This window comes from Schistocerca gregaria, chromosome 1, assembly GCF_023897955.1.
Source record: "Schistocerca gregaria isolate iqSchGreg1 chromosome 1, iqSchGreg1.2, whole genome shotgun sequence".
Classification (NCBI taxonomy): domain Eukaryota; kingdom Metazoa; phylum Arthropoda; class Insecta; order Orthoptera; family Acrididae; genus Schistocerca; species Schistocerca gregaria.
In genome coordinates this window covers 628,056,607-628,078,675 of record NC_064920.1, presented here as the reverse complement: position 1 = coordinate 628,078,675, position 22,069 = coordinate 628,056,607, and the positions used below count along the sequence as shown (strand labels likewise).

Sequence of the window (22,069 nt, the reverse complement as noted above, 5' to 3'; positions counted from 1 at the left end):
TTACAGGTGCTCAGTGTCAGATACCATAAGAGAAAAAGCACACGTATGGGTTGGGGGAAAGGAAATCAGTTCTCGGTTTTCAAAGGACTTAGGGAAACGAAGGAAAATCAAAGTCTGGATGGCTGTAGACCGATTTGAACTTCCAGCCTCCCAAATGCAAGTCCAGTATGCCAACTACTGTGCCTCCTGACAGTAGAAGGCAGAGAAAAAGACTTACTTATTTACTAATCAGCATGCCACACAATACTGCAATACCTATTTATTGTAGTAATATTGTGTACCTCTGAATTTAATCAGACTGCCTCAACTATCAGGTGCTCCAATGGCCACTTAATCATTACAGCCACAGCTTCTGAAATTATCCTACATTGCTGCATAACAACTCATTCATATCAACAAAATTTGAACATCAGTCCCAATTATGGGACCTAAGTAAATACAACGCAAAAAAATCAGACTGTATGATTTGTTACAACAAGGCTACAGTAAAGCTACATATGCACCACCCCTGAATTTTTGAGTATGATGCAGACAAATCAGGCTTCACTACCACTCAATATGTTACCACAACCAGATTTCCTGCTTTCACATTTGTTGGTTTCATCACCTCAACCCAAACTATCACTTTGCAACCTAACACAGATGTCGGGCTGGGCTGCAGACCAGTCTGTAACCGTAATTAACATTTTTTTGTGGGCAGGAGAACAATATACAACTACAGCTCAGCCTACATAAACTGTATACATATATACAATACAGTTATTTGCCTTGGCACATATTTTTGGGGAGAAAAACCTAAACACTGTTACGCACTGCCTAGCCTTTTTTAACAGAGCATAATAATTAAGTCCTCAAATACCAAGAATCTGCAAAGTAACGTATTTGAGGATTCTGTATTAAAGTAATGTAAAAATATGTTCATTTACAAATTGTCTAAGTAACTGCTACAGTTCAAAGTATATGCTGCAGGTTGTTAAATTTCATGACTGCCAGAGTAAAATAAGTTTTTTTATCACTAATATGCATAGTGGCATTCTTTTTAAATGCTTGTTACTACAGTGAGAGACTTACGTATACAATTTCACGCATATATGCTGTCATCCATCCTTGGTATTTTATATTCATACTGTACCTTCATTGATCAAAGGTATTAATAATATGGTGGTTAATGAAAATATATTGCTTTTACACTCTATGTAGATGAAACACATTTGACCAATTGTGTTCATAAATTTAATTTACTTAACAGTTACCTAGCGGAAACAATTATACTGTATATACTTCGGGCTTCACTGTAGCGTTATTTTAAGAAACAGTCACATAAAAATCAACAGCAAACGCTATGGATTTAAATAAACTACACCATACGAATATCTAATTCCACGCACGGTATTTTTTTATTCCGAAACTACAACTACAGATAACGATCCTTTACCTCAAAATTTGTCACTGGAATGACTGCATAAAAAGGAGCTAATGGTTAAAGCGATCGGTCCAAACAGACTCATGTGGTGAGATGACATCCTTCCATCAAACAAAAAATACATGCACCCCAAACAACACACAGATTCCATAGCTGTCAAAACTAATGGGCGTTTACCGAGTCCAAAGAAGATACACGGAAGATAATAGAAAAAGTATGCCTATATATTTTCGAGTGGTAGAATTAAAAATAGTCATAGATTGCTCTCTAAGGGTTTATATTATACAGTGTGAGATTATACTAGTCTTATATATGTGAAATGGTGCGAAATTAATACAACAATGTACAGAGTCATAACGTATCTTTTGTGCTTATTTATAAGAAAAGTGGAAACGAACAATTTATTTATTTTAGAGCCCAAGTAGGCTAGATTCCAGCCTGTACAGATACAAAGAAACGTGTATAAACCAAATGCCATTCTGGATGTGTAGCTATGAGGAAGACCTAGATTACGGAAGAAAAATAGAAAAAATTAGAGGCATTTACAACTGAAAACCGAAATCACGCCAGCGATTTACGAAAGAGGTTTATTTTTAACGGTAAAATCAATTTTAAAATTTTCGGATCTGAGACACACAGTCCCAACAAATGATTCCAATCATATAGGTTGGAGATGGGTCTGTGCTTGAATGCATGTCTTCAATTGAAGTCGGAAATCTGCTTTTTCCTCGCAGAAATAACAGAAATTCATGGCCAATTGCATAAATATCACTGACTGGAGATCAAATTTGACATTAGATCTGAAAGTGAGCAACGTTCAGAACTCAGCTCTACCATAATGTGGCTCTACTGTAAACTTGGATCCTCGAAGTAGGTTCAGAGCTCAGATATATCAGAGGTTCAAATGTGATCTCAGGTAGCACGTAACATGCTTCGCAACACGGCAAAAATTAGCTGTCGGCACGATTATTGCGATTCAACCGCAGATCTTTATCGTCGTAGACACGCAGTATTTATCATTGAGCAAGTAAACAGAAAAAGGGTCTATCGCCAAATTTCTCGCGATACGAGAATGATCTGCTGCTGGAAATTGTGTTAAACTAGTGTAAAGATATAATTGTTTGATAAAAAGATGAAGTCACTTTAATTTTCTTATAAGGCTGATACCTTATGAACACCTCTGCAAGCTGTTGCTGTGTCTACTTTAAACACATCACCAACTACTATTTGATAGGTTCGCGCGGCGGAAAATCTTGAGATTAACAGCAACATGCACATTGCAGTCAGTGGCTGGATTCTTTTGGCTGATTTCATTAGATAGTCTCTGAGCCTTAGTTCCAACTGCTCTACAATACTTTTCTCCAAACCAAACTTCATTTTAAATGACTTGTCATTTAACTCCACGGGCGGGTTCACCCTTTCACAGAACGTGTGGGGAGTTCATTAGGTCTCGTCATCGTCGTCCTCTGTGCACACATCTGAATGCTCAGATATTTGTAAAGTAAACGGAAGGAAACAATGTAACAGACACAACTTAGGGTTACTGCACACAGAATTTTGCCCAACAATGGTCCAGTACGTTCAGAAAACGGTCAGTTCGGTATAGTATGAGTTCAATGGCACAGTAATGTTGTTATAATTGTCTTTACGACCAATCATATGCAGAAAGTAGTAACAAATGGAAAAAATAAATAACTGACATGGGTTCGAACATGTGATCTTCTGCACTTCAGTACACAACCCAAATTCTCAGCCACCGAAATGAATGAAACAAATTTATGTGGTTAATACGCTTTTCCGGAAGAACAATGACACAACTGCAAAATTCATCAAATCGAGATTATTGCACCAGTCCTCTCATAAAAAGGTAACGGATCCAGTGAAAGATCGTCAGAACTGTAGTTATACATGGTGCCGCTAGGGGGTAGTTGCGTCTTTGTGGAAATATCGATTGTTGCGACTTGGTTTGGGAAGAACATTGTCGTAATTGTCAGTTGCGTGTTTCAGTTTGGTGAGTGTAGTAACGTATCCAGTGAAATGACGACAGAAGTTACGAATACTGCGGACTGAGAATCGTTTCTACTAAAATCGTTGGTAAAATAACGAAGTAAGTGTAAATTGTGTCTTATTTTCCCGATATATGAATAACTTGTGCCTCGTAATTGTTCATAGCGTCTTTGTTTCCTCAACTTTTAAATAACTTTTTTGTCATAACTATTCTTCGCGTCAATGTTGATGTGAACAAAATGGCTTTTTAATACATGTAGGTCAATTTCATTTCCATTTTATAGGGGTAAAAATGAGCGACCGTGCAAAGACTATGCGATTTGCTTTTGCTTTTGACAATGTTGACTGGAATACTCTCTTTCAAATTCTGAAGGTGGCAGGGGTAAAATACAGGGAGCGAAAGGCAATTTACAATTTGTACAGAAACCAGATGGCAGTTATAAGAGTCGAGGGCCATGAAAGGGAAGCAGTGGTTGGAAAGGGAGTGAGACAGGGTTGTAGCCTATTCCCGATGTTATTCAATCTGTATATTGAGTAAGCAGAAAAAGAAACAAAAGAAAAATTCGGAGTAGGAATTAAAATCCGTGGAGAAGAAATAAAAACTTTGAGGTTCACCAATGACATTGTAATTCTACCAGAGACAGCAAAGGACCTGGAAGAGCAGATGAATGAAATAGACAGTGTCTTGAAAGGAGGATATAAAAGGAATATCAATAAAAGCAAAACGAGTATAATGGAATGGAGTCAAATTAAATGAGATGATCCTGAGGGAATTACATTAGGAAATGAGACACTTGTAGTAGTAAATGAGTTTTGCTATTTAGGAAGCAAAATAACTGATGATGGTCGAAGTAGAGAGGATACAAAATGTAGACTGGCAATGGCGAGGAAAGCGTTTCTGAAGAAGAGAAATTTGTTAACATCGAGTATAGATTTAAGTGTCAGGAAGTCGTTTCTGAAAGTATTTGTATGGAGTGTAGCTATGTATGGAAGTGAAACATGGTCAATAAATAGTTTGGACAAGAAGAGAATAGAAGCTTCCGAAATGTGGCGCTACAGAAGAATGCTGAAGATTAGATGGGTAGATCACATAACTAATGAAGAGGTATTCAATAGGATGGAGGAGAAGAGGAGTTTGTGGCATAACTTGACTAGAAGAAGTAATCAGTTGGTAGGACATGTTCTGAGACATCAAGGTATCACCAATTTAGTATTGGAGGGCAGTGTGGAGGGTAAAAATCGTAGATGGAGACCAAGTGATGAATACACTAAGCAGATTCAGAAGGATGAAGACTGCAGTACAGAGATGAAGAAGCTTGCACAGGATATAGTAGCAGGGAGAGCTGCATCAAACCAGTCTCTGGACTGAAGACCACAACAACAACAACGAGTAAAATTGTCAAGGCTCGTAAAATGCTGCGTATACTGATAAATGTATCCTCTCTTGTACAAAGAAAGTAACAGAAGACTATAGATGTCAGCTGTTCACAAATTTCTGAGCACTGGGATTGTTACGAAGACAATGGGATTTTCTAAATACATACATTTAAATGCTCGTTCTCATATATCGTCGCATTACTGCCCAAGAACCTAGAAAGCCAAATTGCGTTTTCTACTTGGTGAAAGATAAGCAGAAGATTCGTGTGTGCAAAACATTCTTGGTAAACGCTTTGGGAATAACTGAAAGGAAAATCCGTACTGTTATTGAAGTGAAAAGGACTGGTACTGGGATGTCACCTGTGGACAAAAGGGGACAACATGGAAAAACACCATAAGACTGATCTAGAAATCTTGAGTCAATTAGGATTAACATAAACTCAATTTCCCATATTGAGAGTCACTATGTAAGAAGTGACACAACAAGAGTATTCATCGATGGTGGCTTATGCGTCGCAGAAATGCACAGAAATTGCTCTTCAGACTGATCCTCCGCTAACCTGGCAGCTGCAAATTATGACGCCTACGCGCATATATTCAATTCCGAATTTAACATCAGATTTTTTGTTCTAAAGAAGGGTCAATGCGACCAATGTGAAGCTTACAAAAACGCTGCAGATGAAGACACAGCAAAGCTGCAAGAAGCATTTCAAGAACATCAGGAAAAAAAAAGAATTGAGTCGCATAGAAAAAAAAAATCTTGGATAAAGAATTGGCTCAAAATAAGAAGATACAACTAGCTGTTTGTGATTTACAAGCTGTCTTCTGGTACCAATGGGAAAAACATCTGCCTTTTTTTCAAGTCAAGGGTCAACTGTTACAATTTCACAGTAAGTGGCCATACATACCTTTTTTCACTATCTATTATTACTCTTGAAGTCTGTTCTACTGATTTTTGTTGTTTGTTGCAGATCACTGAGATTGGACACGACAAAACTACATTTTTTCCCACAAGGGCACTGGAAACAGCGGCGTGGTAGAAACAGCAACTTATGTCTTACAATATCTTGAAGAATTATCCAAGAACCTTCCTGGGATGGATGTAGTATTTTACCCCGACAACTGCGGAGGGCAACAGAAAAACAACTAAGAACCGTAAACTCAGTCTGTGATTCGCAGTAATCATGTAACAAAAAGTTTCTATTGTAAAAGGCATATTCTCTTCTATTTCAGACACATGATTGCAATGTATTTGTATGCAGTACAAATGCTGGATATTCAGTCCATTATGCACAAGAATTTGATTCGTGGTCACACCCAGAACAAAGGAGACACAGTTCATTGAGAGAGCTGTTAAGAGTGATAAGAGGTCAGGGCCAATTTATGTACTCAATCAGTACATATCAGTCATCTGAAATGCAAAAAAGAAGGGAAATGTGCTACATCTTAGAGAAATGGGTTTTTCAAATTTCAATGACATTAAAGCTTTGCATGATGAGATGGATCTTTACATGGCAAAGCACGTTGACAGGAGTATTTTCAAAGTGTCCGAAATTAAATTATTTCGATGTGAAAAGGGAAGTGATGTGTTTCAGTATAAGAACAGTTGCAAACAGTCCGAGTGGGGACGGGTTCAGTTCAAAGGCAGAAAGAGGCGTTTAACAGGAAATTTAGATGGGAGTAATTTGGATCTGAAACCTGCTTATACTGCAAAAATTACCCTCTAAGGAAACAAAATTCAAGATTTAAACAATTTGGTTTACAGCAATATCATTCCTAAATATTACAAGGCCTTCTACTATTCCCTTTCCACGTAAATGTAATTTGTTGCTTTTATGTCTTTTGGAAGTCCTTTATTTGACTTAATATTTTATTTTATGTCAGTAATAAGATGCAAATAATAAAAATGATAATAAAACAATGAAACTGCAAAAGTGAACAAAAAATTATGGTTTAGAGATGTATTTCTTTTTTCCTCACACACCTTTAGTCATATTTGTTAAATTACGATAAAAATGTCTGAAGAACAATGACACATTTACGTAAAGGGTGCAAGGGCTTGAATGGGAAATTATGTTTTGTACTTTGTAAAGATTACTTAGTGTCAGAGTTAGGCCAACTTTCAATTCCATAGATAATTTTACTGTTGATTCACGAAATTTTTTAAAAAAATGTCGTTTGGTCTTCTGCCTCTCCTGTAAACTATGCATTTTGACAGTTTTGTCACTGTTCTTCTGGAACGGCGAATATATCTCATAATACTTGCTTCTGTTCTACTTCTCAATTCATGCCGAATTGTCATATCAGTTTACAGACATGTTTGGTAGCTAAAAACTTAATACAAATGGCATAGTTACTGCTACTTGAACCGAAAGAGAACATGTATAAGTGATGCTGAATCGTTATTGGCTGCTGTCAAATTCCCACACTTAACTCTTCGCTGCAAATATTTAGAATTTTACTTTCTTTCTCTGCTGTGTCTGTGAAACACCTTTTATGAATCGTCTCCCAAGACTTGTTATGAGACTGATCATTAAGTATACAGAAACCATTAGTTTCCTTAACTTAACCTTCCTGATCGATAAACAGTATTCTGAGCATCAGTAGCGTGGAAATGGCGTAGTCACATATTTACTTGGAATTTTTTGTGTTAATAACAACTTTTTTTTATTTTTTCAGTTGATGTCTGTAAAAACAAAAGCAATGAATCGTAGTGCCACTACACATAAACTGACGATTAGAGCTGAACCTCACTTTGAAATGCAAATTTTCGTCACTTAAATATGATCCGCCTTCATGGTGATATGATCTAAGATTAAAGTTTATGCAACACAGATTTCCAGGATAAGCTTGATTTAAGGTCATTTTCTGTCTTAAGACTAGTTTACATGATGACATTGGGTTGCGCCACTTGTTGCATGGAATGAGTTGCACGCAAATGGCTTTATATTTGACTGTAGACATGGCGAAACCAGTGTATACTTCAGTTTCGTCTTTCTGTGGGTCCCTGAGTCGTGTCTGAAACGGAAGTTTTGACAGATGCACATCGCACGAGATGTGATGAGTTAAAGTTTGTTGAATGGAATTGGTGCATAAGAAAAAAATAAGAAACGTGTTTCGATTCGTGACTGGATGAAGAAAAGACGTCACTTCGGTTGCTCAGCACCCTTGCTGAGATAATTTATAACAGAAGATCCCAGAAGTTATTTTAATTATCTTAGAATGCCACCAGAATTGTTCAAGTTTCTTCTTTTCCGAAATTCCTGCACCAGGGAAGACGAATGGAATATTCCAGAATTTGAAACACGAACATCTGCTAGCATGAGTTTCTTAGAAGTAGATACCTTAGGGGTTACGAAGCAACTCAAATCGCTTGATACGGGCAAGTCTTCAGGTCCAGATTGTATACCGATTAGGTTCCTTTCAGATTACGCTGATACTATAGCTCCCTACTTAGCACTCATATACAACCGCTCGCTCAGCGATAGATCTGTACCTACAGATTGGAAAATTGCGCAGGTCGCACCAGTGTTCAAGAAGGGTAGTAGGAGTAATCCATTTAACTACAGACCTATATCATTGACGTCGGTTTGCAGTAGGGTTTTGGAGCATATACTGTATTCAAACATTATGAATCACCTCGAAGGGAACGATCTATTGACACGTAATCAGCATGGCTTCAGAAAACATCGCTCTTGTGCAACGCAGCTAGCTCTTTATTCGCACGAAGTAATGGCCGCTATCGACAGGGGATCTCAAGTTGATTCCGTATTTCTAGATTTCCGGAAAGCTTTTGACACCGTTTCTCACAAGCGACTTCTAATCAAGCTGCGGAGCTATGGGGTATCGTCTCAGTTGTGCGACTGGATTCATGATTTCCTGTCAGGAAGGTCGCAGTTCGTAGTAATAGACGGCAAATCATCGAGTAAAACTGAAGTGATATCAGGTGTTCCCCAGGGAAGCGTCCTGGGACCTCTACTGTTCCTGATCTATATAAATGACCTGGGTGACAATCTGAGCAGTTCTCTTAGACTGTTTACAGATGATGCTGTAATTTACCGTCTAGTAAGGTCATCCAAAGACCAGTATCAGCTGCAAAGCGATTTAGAAAAGATTGCTGTATGGTGTGTCAGGTGGCAGTTGACGCTAAATAACGAAAAGTGTGAGATGATCCACATGAGTTCCAAAAGAAATCCGTTGGAATTCGATTACTCGATAAATAGTACAATTCTCAAGGCTGTCAATTCAACTAAGTACCTAGGTGTTAAAATTACGAACAACTTCAGTTGGAAGGACCACATAGATAATATTGTCGGGAAGGCGAGCCAAAGGTTGCGTTTCATTGGCAGGACACTTAGAAGATGCAACAAGTTCACTAAAGAGACAGCTTACACTACACTCGTTTGTCCTCTCTTAGAATATTGCTGCGCAGTGTGGGATCCTTACCAGGTGGGATTGACGGAGGACACCGAGAGGGTGCAAAGAAGGGCAGCTCGTTTTGTATTATCGCGTTATAGGGGAGAGAGTGTGGCAGATATGATACACGAGTTGGGATGGAAGTCATTACAGCATAGACGTTTTTCGTCGCGGCGAGACCTTTTTACGAAATTTCAGTCACCAACTTTCTCTTCCGAATGCGAAAATATTTTGTTGAGCCCAACCTACATAGGTAGGAATGAGCATCAAAATAAAATAAGAGAAATCAGAGCTCGAACAGAAAGGTTTAGGTGTTCGTTTTTCCCGCTCGCTGTTCGGGAGTAGATTAGTAGAGAGATAGTATGATTGTGGTTCGATGAACCCTCTGCCAAGCACTTAATTGTGAATTGCAGAGTAGTCATGTAGATGTAGATGTAGATGTAAATATAGTTAATTATGTGATAAGGAAAAAAATTACTGTAATGAATGCAATACTGTCGCCAGAATTGAAATTATATATCATATTGCGTGCATTACAATCAAGATCACTTGGCATGCTATAAGATACGGTTTTAGTTGGTGATTATGCTATTCCATTAACACTAATAATTATTAACATTAACAGTGATAATTATTAACATTAGCAATAATAATTATTCGAAGGAGGCCGCAATAAGAAGAGAATGGTTTGCAAACTACTCTTTTGAAGACACATCTGTACAGTGGCAATATTTAAAAATTCTAACATATGGGAACGGAGAGCACTGCACCGATGTTTTAAATAGATTAATATTGAATAATGAATGCAGCTTCTTGAATTTGTATAACCTTCCCTCCTGTCAACAATATTCCTTAACAAAGAGTTGGCCAACTCGAACGATGGGATTTTAGTCTTGTAGATGAGAGCATTGCCTCAGCTAGAATTACACTTGCTTGTATTTTTCTTAATTCAGCTGTATATATGCTTCTAACACAATAAATTTTGCCCTGCAGCTCAGATATTGTCAAATCATATATGTTATGATCGCACATGACGGTGTCAGTGGCAGCAATATGTTGCTTATTTTTGTAATCAGCATCACTGAAATCCAGAAAACACCTATGCAAAGCATAGATATCCAAAAAGCGAACATTAGTCTACGTTCCTCACTTAATATTTCAGTTTGTCTACACTCTACCAACACACATAACCTCAACACTCATGCAACTAGTGTCGCCAAAGTTGGAACACGCCGAAAGTGTTTTGTTTCACCAACGAGTTGCGCAAACGCGCGTCATGCATGCGCAATTGCCGGTAGCGCAGTTGCCTGCAACCTAGTGTCGTCGTGTAAACTAAGCTTTAACATAAGGTTAAATGTTTTATACAATTGGCCCTTAGTTTTACACTACAGATAAACTTGCACTCAAAAGCAAAAAATAACAAGGTTTGGAAAGCCTTTCTCACCTAAGAGACAGTTAGCTTAGCATAGTGCCCTGCATATTAGCGTTTGGTTACTGTACAATGGCACAAGGCAAATGAAGTTTCCTGGTTTATGGTAAATCTGGTACAGTACCAGTACAGAATATGTTAGCATGTTGTATCAAAACCCAATGCGCTACAAATAAATATGCAGCAGTGACAAGACCAATAACTTCAAAAGTTGAAGATAGGATCGATGGAATGAAGAAACAAACTTTCCCACACAAGGCAATGAGCTTGCATCCTAGTTTACATGACAACACTGGTTTGCTCCGCTGGTTGCATATTACAGATTAGATTAGTTTAGATTAGATTAGTTTTTTGTTCCATAGGTCCGTGTTGAGGAGATCCTCGTAGATGTGGAACATGTCACTTTTATTTAAGCTGAAATAACAATACTAATAGCATGAATATATACAACACATCATTTGTTTCTATTAAAAAAATCGTCAATGGAGTAGAAGGGATTGGCCACTAGTAAGTCTTTCAGGCTCCTTTTAAACTGATCTTTATTTGTAACTAAATTTTTTGTGTTTGCTGGCAAATTATTGAAGATGAGTGTTCCGGAGATGTGGACCCCTTTTTGAACTAAAGTAAGTGCTTTTAAGTCCTTGTGCAGATCATTTTTGTTCCTGGTATTGTATGTATGAACTGAGCTGTTTGTTGGAAAAAGAGATATATTATTTTCATTAATGAGTAAATATACTGAGAGGCAGTAGTTAGTATACCCAGTTCTTTGCAGAGGTTTCGACAAGACGTCCATGAGTTTACTCCACAAATAATACGTATTACACGCTTTTGGACTCTGAAAACTTTTATTTGATTTGAAGAGTTACCCCAAAATATTATACCATATGACATCATGGAATGAAAGTAGGCAAAGCATGCAAGCTTTTTCACTTTTATGTCGCCTATGTCTGCTAACACTCGAATTGGAAATACAGATTTGTTAAGGCGTTTCTGCAGTTCTGTGGTGTGCTCCTCCCAACTGAATTTATTATCAAGTTGTAATCCCAGGAATTTAAGACTGTCAACCTCTTCTATCTGCTCTTCTTCGTACTTTATGCATATGCTGGGTGGAAACCTCTTACAGGTTCTGAATTGCATATAGTGAGTCTTTTCGAAGTTTAATGTCAGTGAGTTGGCTTTAAACCATTTATTAATATCCATGAAAATATCATTAGCAGATCTTTCTACAGCTACACTCGACATACTATTTATTGCAATACTTGTGTCATCTGCAAACAAAAAGAACTCTGCTTCTGGCAGTGTAACTGATGAGAGATCATTATTGTACAAAAGAAAAAGCAATGGCCCTAAGATGGATCCTTGTGGGACACCACATGTAATTTCTTCCCATTCTGATGATGACTGATGACTTAATTCACTAGTCCCTTGCACTGACACCCTTTGTTTCCTGTTTCGCGAGGTATGACTTGACCATTTTGCAGCACTGCCCATGACACCATAGAATTCTAATGTATTTAAAAGGATGTTGTGGTTTACACAATCGAATGTCTTTGACAAATCACAGAAAAACCTGCTGCTTGTAACTTGTTATTTAGTGAATTAGGTTAATTAATAGTTTCAAGGAAAAGGTTTTGTAATGTGTGTAGACATGGTGCCACCAATGTACACTTAAGTTTCGTTGTTTTGTGGGTACCATAGTCATGTGTAAACTGAAAGTTTCGGCAGCTGTACAAGTTGTGGTATAGTTAATGCTTGTTTATATGAAATCGCTGCATAAGACAAATGACAAGAAAAAAATAAGAAACATATTAGCTTGGTTGCTCAGTGACATTGCTGAAAGGAACTATACTGGAAGATCTTATAAGCTATTTTCATCATCTGTATTACAACTTGTGAATAGAAAGCACTGCTGTAACGTTTTAAATAGATTAATATGGAATACAGAATTCACCTTTCTATATTTATTTAGCCTTTTCCCCTGCCAACTATTTTCCTTAAAAAAGAATTGGCCAACTCAAACCACCAGATTTTATGCGATTCTTGAAGTTTTCCCAGCTTACTAAATATTTGATGAGGTTTCGAGATTGAAGCCAGATCATATCGAGTTCTTGCCACAATATTTCGGCTGGCAATCGTCCAGCCATCTTCAGATGAATGTCCGCCACTTGAGACTGCAATTTTTTTCTTTTCTTTTTATTTCTGTGGTGGTTTCAGGTTTCAATACAGTGTCACCAGTGGATCTTGGTCTTACTGTCTTGGTGGATGGTAAAAGTGTTCCATTCTACAATGTTGTCATTCCAAAGACATAACTGGGTTGCACACTGAAGTTCCATACCACCGTCCAACGATGGAAGTTCAAGTTGCAGTCAGTAGGTAACATAACTACTAACTAGATTAGGTACCAACATTGGTGGTTTACAATGGTCGACACCCACTGAGTGGTCAATTCAATACTGACACTTCATTAGTGGCTGTACCAGGATTATCGTTAGCCATGGTCGTAATCTGATTCCTCAAGGATGGTGAGAGGAATGGGGTGGCAATGCCAGTATGCCAGTGCCAGGGAGTTGTTGTGCCATTGGTTTATAAGCCTGCGACCATGTCATATCAGGCTTCCACTTTGTCATAGAGGCGCCTTGCCTTCTCTCACATGAACATCTTCAGAGTGACCATGTCCATCTCCTCGTGATGGGTAACTACACTTCTGAGGGAAGGGGCATGTAGGCTCCACTGAAGCACTTTATTCTGCAGGAGCTGGAGGGTCTGCATCTGGGAGGCACTAATTGTAGCACACAGAGTGGAGCCATACTTGAGGGAAGAATGGACAACAATCTGGTACAGTCTGAGCTTGAGGTTCAGTTCTGTGCTGTTGAACATTGGGTACAACGCCTTTACCAGCTTGTGCCCTTTTTGCGTGATGTATTCTACATGTCGATGGAAGACCAGTTTTTTATCCACATCGATATTTGATATAAGAGGACCATGGGATCTGGACGCCTGCTATAGTGATGTTGTGATGGAGGATGGGACACTGTTTAGTGAAATAGACTGCTGTAGTTTTGGCGGCATTGGAGGCAATCTTGTTTGAACGACATCAGGTCATCATTTTGTACACCTGCTTCTGGAGATGAACAATGAGCTGGTTTGTGTTACGGCTAGTTGTATAGAGCGCTGTATCATCAGCGTATTGCCCCAGGTAACAGTGTGGGATGACTGGCATATCATTCACATCAATTTAAAGAGTATGGGAGACAACACAGGGCCTTGAGGGGTACCCATCGACATGTGACATAAGCTGGAGTGGTGACCTTGCTGAGTAACCAAGAAGATCCTACCGTGGAGGAAGTTATCCACGATCTTGACATAGATGTCATTAGCATTTTGTAGATCCTAGAAAAGCACTGGCGACGACATAGTGGATTTAAAGCCTTTGCTGACATGTTCTGTGACTCTAAGGATTTGGAGTTCAGCCAACTGTTCCAGACATATTGTCCCAGCTACTGCCAGAGGCTGGGAAATGCAGTGGAGGATCAAAGATTCTAGAACCTTTGCCATGGTATTCAGAAGGCTAATGAGCCTGTTGTTGGTAGGGACCATAAGATCCTTCAAGGGCCTTGGGCCCTCTGCTGCGCCTTCACCGTTGTGTCCCCCCTACCCTCCACCTCTACATCTACATCTACATGACTACTCTGCAATTCACATTTAAGTGCTTGGCAGAGGGTTCATCGAACCACAATCATACTATCTCTCTACTAATCCACTCCCGAACAGCGAGCGGGAAAAACGAACACCTAAACCTTTCTGTTCGAGCTCTGATTTCTCTTATTTTATTTTGATAATCATTCCTACCTAAGTAGGTTGGGCTCAACAAAATATTTTCGCATTCGGAAGAGAAAGTTGGTGACTGAAATTTCGTAAAAAGGTCTCGCCGCGACGAAAAACGTCTATGCTGTAATGACTTCCATCCCAACTCGTGTATCATATCTGCCACACTCTCTCCCCTATAACGCGATAATACAAAACGAGCTGCCCTTTTTTGCACCCTTTCGATGTCCTCCGTCAATTCCACCTGGTAAGGATCCCACACCGCGCAGCAATATTCTAACAGAGGACGAAAGAGTGTTCCCAACGTGGCTTCTGCTGACTCCCCCTCCCAGATGATGCCTTCTCTACCTCCATTTATTTCTCCCATAAACTCTAATCCTCACCTGCCTCTCCCTTCCTCTGTCCTTTTCCTGAGCTCCCTCCCCCCCTCCTTCCATCCTGCTTTTTCGCCGCCTACCCTCTCTCTGCCTTCCTTCTCTCCCCCCTGTCCTTCTGCTCTCCCTTTCACTTCCTTCTCCATTTCTTCTCGCTTCCACACAGCCCCCTTTTTTTCTAAGTCCCCTCCCTCCATCGGCTCGCCCTTTTTCCCGCTTCATCGGTCCAGGTCCTTCCCCCCACCACCCCATCTGCCGCCAGATTGCCTCTACAGTGCTGTTTTAAGTGAGTGTTCAGTGTTGTGCGTCCCATCAGTGTTGCAAACAGCCACCATACTGCCACTAGTTGCTTTTTTTATCTCCTGCAAACAGAAACCAGACCGTGGCCGTGTTTTTTAATTGTGCATGTCTCCTTCCTGTGTGTCTTCATCTGCATCGTCAACACCATGTTTTTGTATTTTAAGTTCCGCAACTTTCCGCCATTTTATTGCCTTTTTATGTTGTTTGTTCTCTCACCATTGTTTGTTTAACTTTTCTCTCAGCTGTAGAGCAGCGTATTAAGCTTCTGTCAGCCCGACCCTCCCCAGGTGGGGGGAATCGAAAAGCAATAAAGGAAAAAGAAACTTGCAGTGTCCAGTGGAGGCCACTCACCTGAAGGTGGCTGGACGATTGACAGTCGAAATACTGTGGCAATACGTCGACATGATCTAGCTGCAGCCCTGAAACCTTGTTGAACACCAGATTTTAGTCTTGTAGACGTGAGCAGTTCCACAGCCAGATGTTAGCTTGCCTATGTACTCCTATAGATTTAACTGAATGGATTTTCCGTTAAAGCTCAGATATTGTCTACGAATTCATGTTCAGATCGATGACAGCCCAAGCGCAGCAACAAGTCGCTGCTTGTTTCTTGTGATCAACACCATTAAAATCCAAGAAACACCTAAGCATAGCACCAATACACCAAAAGTGAACAAATTCCTCCATTCGTCTCTCCATATTTCAGGTTGTTTACTCTTTACCCACACACAGAACCTTTATACAGAGAACATGCAACTATTTTCGCCAAAGTTCTAACAAGCCGAATATGTTTATGATTTAAATACGAAAATGTTTAGTTACCCAGACGAGTTGCCTGAAACCGAATGTCGTCATGTAAACTAGGCTTAAACATTTTCGGCTTGTTCCAACTTTGGTGACAGTAGTTGCAGCAGTTTGATGTGAGGTGTGTTGGTAGAGAGTAAACAAACCGAAATATGAAGTGGCAAACGGAGGAAATTGACCGCTTTTTGGGTTTCAGTTCTATGCATAGGTGTCAGTAGTGTTATGTACCAACCCTGTATCAGGCGGCTGGCCTCAGAATTGGATAATTGCAAGACCTCGTTCACTTTGTGTACCTTGCGGGAGTCTCAACAAGCGCCACACGAAATGACAGCGTTTCATCAGAAGAAGCCTCAGCAGAAGCTTAGTAAATTAATATGACTGAGAAGTATGACGTCTCCTTGTTACGTGAAGTAAGAAGCTGCATCATTGACGCAAGAAAGCATATTGAATATTGTTACGGACCAGTCTGTTGGTATAACAAATGTGTTAAGCAAATACGGCGCGATATGAATCACTGATACATTCGTATTAGGAGAGCCTATGCGCTCATTACAAGTGACGTTGGATCAACACCAGCCGATATTTCACACTATAAACACTCCAGCATTTGAGTTCAGAGGTGAATTGGTCAGAAGGATCGATGGGGCAAAGGACGCATGTACTCGATTCTCTGGCACGGTATTAACGCTGGATATTAGTCTGTAGTAGATTTCCTGCTCATACTCAACATCGCCAACAGCCGCCGGAGAGATGTCTTCCTTTCCGTAAGCGCCAGTCACGAGTTCGGCACTGCTAACAGCTTTCAACGCAGATGGCAAGGCCTGGGGGTCTTCCGTGTCGACTTGGGCCAGGATCCCGGCGTTCCTGACACTTCAGCAGAGCCACAGGGCCTACCTGCATGGCAGGCCAGGGTCGGCGCACTTCTTAACCACACGACAAACGTCATGGTGGTTGAGAGAGCAGAGATGAGCCACAGCTGCGGGAGGGGATCGAGGATCTCCTAGGCCGGCGTGTGTAAGCCACAGATGCACGCGCCACCTCCTTCGAGTGCAGAGGATGGAGACGCAGCATCGACTTCCTGAGTAGCTGGTGGGCGCTCGCGGCGCATCCGGACAAGCAGCGGCAGAGGACCACCGTAGCGTCGCTAGAGGAGAGATGTATATGCAGAAGTAAATGGTTAGAAGTCACTCTTCTTTTACTGCGCCCACTGGCGTACACAGGTTACAATCACCACCGGCAAGTGGCCAACTGGGAGAGTGCTTTCCGACACACCATCCACCTCCCACGCCTCCCAATAGTCGCCACCTGCAAAAGTGGTGTCAGAAGTATTTCTTGTGACGCCTACCACATTGGTGTCGGGGGCCTGTACGACTGTTTCGTACCAGAGCCTGGCAGCAGTAGTAGCTGTTGCGCGGTGACTTGCTGCACAACTTTCTTGCAAAAACAATATTTGTTCTGTTGTGATCACGTCCGGGTTAGAACACAGTCATTTGAAAGTAACTTAGGTGAAACATAGAGAACTGACAACGTGCCTGAGTTTAAGGGAAATTGTAGGGAAGTGTACTTAGTACCAGTAATGTGTACAATGTGTAACTTGTCTGGCCGTGGTGTGCCTTGTAATACATATGTTCCTGTCGTGTGTTCCACGTGCAGGAACTATGGTCATGCGAAAGAGGAGTGTAATAAGTGTTGGTTGGCAAGGAGATGGAGTAATAAGTAATTTTTTATATGTTCTGTGTAGTCGTGAGTAGCAAGTAGAGCTTATTTTGAGAAGGAATTTCGCAAATATGGCGCAAACGCGAGCAGCTCCTACCGCAGATGCAATTTCCGCTCTAATGGAGCAGGTTATATTACTGCAGAAGCAGAATGAGCAGATGGCTCAAGAATTGCGTAATGTAACGGTTGATTCGATAGAGTCTGGGTCTGGTATGTCTAAAGCAGAAGTACAAGTTCCATTACCATGTGTAGACCCTACAGCCGCTGGCCTTATTCCCAATTTTTCTGGCAGATCATCGGAAGATGTCACTATTTTTATACAGGACGTGTTATCCACAGCTTGTTTGTGCAACTGGTCTGAGCAGACGTCATTGCAGATGGCCAAATTGCATTTGTTAGGTGAGGCTAAGACGTACGTTATGTATCATGAGGTTTTGGGTAAGGTTACTGCATTTACAGAATTAGCAGACGGGTTAAGACATCGGCACAGAAAATAGAATAGTGCGCGGTTCTTTCGTGAAAAATTGAGTCATTTGAGGCAGATGTCGAATGAGACAGTGGAAGCGTTTTCGGATAGAATACGCAAATTGAATGGGCAAACTTACGAGTTGACTGGCAAACAGGATGCGGACATGGCATTATTGCAAGAAGTGGAGGGGAGGGCACAATATGTGTTCCTAAGGGGGGATTTCTCCAGAGTTTTCCACAGGATGTAGCTGGGGCAATGGGAATAGCTACGCATCTGCAAGAGGTAGATAGTGATACTAGGCCTCGAAGTAAGCAGAGATTGTTTACGTTAAGTAAAGTATGCCACCGCTGTGGTCGAAAGGGTCAAAACTTAGTGTCGTCAATCGCAATGTTTTAATTGTCAACGGTTTGGGCATAAAACGCGTTTGGGTAGGGGACGAGGAATGACTATAAAGGGGAAAAGAAACCGTTAAACGGCAACGGGAGTCTTCCAACCGTCGGGAAGCATTCCTAGTAAAGAGAAGTGCACGTAAACAGCACACAGAGACGAATTGCTCGTTATTGGCGTGGCTAAACGGGAAATAGTGTGAGTTTTGGTGGACACAGGGGCACGTATATCGGTTGTGAGTCTGGATCTCGTGGATGAGAGCAGACTATAAGAGCCGAGATTACATTGCGCGCAGTGGGCGACAATGCAGTAGATGCAATTGGAACAACACGGCTCGGTTTTAAGATTGGAAACGAAAGGTTGAGCAAATGCAGGTGTTTCCGATTGTGGGACAAGGTGTTGCTTCGACACTGGGGTTAGACTTTCTGGTTAGGCATCGCGCTAGAATCGATCTTTGGCAACGAAAGGTTGAACTCGACGGTAAGATATTTCCGTTGAGGACTACAGTTGCAAATGTTTCTGTATCACAAGATGCGCCTGTTGCAAAGGTAGCGTCAGATAAACTGTGTATAAGTGCATCAAAGATGGATTTGCATGACAAAGTACCAACAGGTACACGAAAACTAATCCGGGTACCAGTTGATATTAACGTTCCACAAGATGTAGTGTGTTTGGTAGAAGCACTAGTGAGTAATGATGTGTTAGATGAGCAACAATGTTTTGCACGTAGGCGTATTACGCGTACAATGGACATTAGAGGTCAGGTTATGGTGCCCGTACCTGGATAATTTTGGGGAATACGAAGTTACTCTCTCAAAGGGGTTGCTTGCAGCCATGTTAGAAGTTTATGAGGATGAGCGTATGGAGGATTACGGGTTTCATAGTGATACAGAACGAACCGTCGATTTGTTTGCGATACGAGAGAAGGTGAAGCACATGAAGTGTGAGGACAGATCATTGATGGAAACATTGTTGGTGAGGTACAGGGATTTGTTCAACACACAGAGAGTGTTACCGGCTACAACAGTCACACAGCATAGGATACCAACGGCGAACATGAATACACCATATTGTAAAAAAGTTATTACGAAGCCACAAACGTATTTTCAACGAGTTGGGAACCATTAAATTTATTCTGTGTATAAACCGCAAACGGTAGAGATGAACTGTTATGAGAACAAAGCTTTTTCAGGAATGACGAAAATAAAATTACAGCTTAGTGGGTTATTGGCTAACGGAACGAATTGTGACATAGCAGGGGAAGACTTTCACATAGCGAAAGGATCCACTTAGTTATACTGTCACACTAAACATATCTGAAAGACTTTCTCATGCACGCTCCGTCCACTGGAGTCATGGCCTCTGGAAGGAGCCATGCACTGGGTTCGCGGCACCGGGCAGGCTTCGAGAAGTGGCAACCGCAGTGTTGCGCTAAGCACTTCATGTCGCACGGGAAATGCCCCACCTTCCTCCTCCCTGGCCCACTATCTTTCTTTGTAGCACACGGATACTCTTGTCGTTGCACATGAACTGCTTCAGAAGTTCTTAAATCTGGTGTTTAAGCAATGTGTCACACACGTCACTTGAAGATGTCACAAAACTTCGCAAATGCTACTGCTTCAGAAGATTTTCCACAGGAAACATTAATTATACAAATCGCTTCACAAATTGAATATATCACAAAACTACTACTTGAAGGCCGGCCGGGGTGGTCGAGCGGTTCTAGGCGCTACAGTCTGGAACCGAGCGACCGCTACGGTCGCAGGTTCGAATCCTGCCTCGGGCATGGATGTGTGTGATGTCCTTAGGTTAGTTAGGTTTAAGTAGTTCTAAGTTCTAGGGGACTAATGACCACAGTAGTTAAGTCCCATAGTGATTAGAGCTATTTTTTTACTACTTGAAACACACTTGCACACAAAAAACGCTGTGAGAGCTGTAGTTGGAGTTACAATCATCTCCAGACTCTGGAATTACATGAATATTTACTTTCTAAGCTATGGCAGTGAGAAATTATTCGTTAATCACGAATTAATTTACCGATCCTGAAACCGATATCAGCTGTAATATACAATTTTATACGCCAAAACGACGATATTAGGAAGTCGAAATAAATATCTCTGAAATTCTAAATAGGACGCTCATTTCGCTTACAAGTCGAAATAAGTATCTCTCCATCGGCTAAAAGTCAAATTACATCAAGAGACACTCTAAGAAATATATCTAAATATATCATGTAAAAATCGTATAAAGACACTGTAAGTAGGCTGTTTAGGTTTTTATATTGGTAACGCCACGTAGCGCTCTGTATGAAAATCACTGGCTGTGCTGTGTGCTGTCTGTGGCTGGTTTGCGTTGTTGTTGGCCATTGTAGTGTTGGGCAGCTGGATGTTAATAGTGCGTAGCGTTGGGCAGTTGGAGGTGAGCCGCCAGCAGTGGTGGACGTGGGTAGAGAGATGGCGGAGTTTTGAAATTTGTAACACTGGATGTCATGAACTGCTATATATATAAATGACTTTTGAATACTATTAAGGTAAATACATTGTTTGTTCTCTATCAAAATCTTTCATTTGCTAACAATGCCTATCAGTAGTTAGTGCCTTCAGTAGTCTGAATCTTTTATTTAGATGGCAGTAGTGGCGCTCGCTGTATTGCAGTAGCTTGAGTAAGGAAGATTTTTGTGAGGTAAGTGATTTGTGAGAGGTATAGGTTAATGTTAGTCAAGGCCATTCTTTTGTAGGGATTATTGAAAGTCAGATTGCGTTGCGCTATAAATATTGGCTGTCAGTTTAGTGTTGATCAGAATAGGTAAAGAGCGAAATGTCTGAGTACGTTCAGTTCTGCTCAGCTGTTTGAAATTCAAATAGTGTAAGAGGTTTATCAGCACAGTAATTCATTAATTCTAAGGGGACGTTTCAACACTACTAATTAAAAAGATCACGAAAACCTGCCTACAACCGCCACTAAATATATCTGAGAATCACACATCTAAGAGAGGTAATTACAAATATGTCTAAGCGCAGTTCCACAATAGGAAATACATATTCGTCTCTAACCACAGACGAGAAAATCAGATCTAAAAGTTCTTGACATATTTTGATACCCATAACAGATTGTGGAGAAAAAGGTAAAGAAACACATACTCAGAGCAGATCAGATGTCTAAAAGATCCACCTAGAATTCGAAGCACGCTCCTACAGAAGAGAAAGCTGACTAGAATTTTCGATGCCCCATAGCTGATGATCTGGAGATGTTTTAAAATCACAATGACGGGCAGGGGACGGCATCGCACGTGTCTGAACCAGAGGAGGCTGGTCTGCCTGGACTTGTCTCTGCACACTCGAACAAAGAAGATGTCACTTGACTGTCTGACATGGAACATTCTGTAGATACTTTGCTCTGCGCCAGTCTTGTTCGAACCAGTCTGAATAGACTCCTATCCCTACAAAGAACGTCTTGTGACTCTCTAATGCCATGGAACCCCCTGTGAATGGAGCATTCTGATTGGTTCTTACTGAATTTACCCGCCAAATTGCTGCTGCCGGTGT

General features: G+C 40.7%; 1 protein-coding gene across 2 annotated transcripts in view; it reads right to left on the bottom strand.

Moving 5' to 3' along the window:
• Positions 1 to 22,069, bottom strand: part of LOC126359702 (transmembrane channel-like protein 7) — a 169,139-nt gene that overhangs the window by 40,456 nt on the left and 106,614 nt on the right. The window contains exon 1 of one of the 2 annotated variants that reach the window (XM_050007653.1): positions 1,436 to 1,450. The exons of the other annotated variant lie outside the window; for it this stretch is intronic. The gene's annotated coding sequence lies outside the window, so the exon portion shown is untranslated. Of the gene's footprint in view, positions 1 to 1,435; positions 1,451 to 22,069 lie in introns of those variants that run through there. 2 annotated transcript variants of the gene reach the window in all.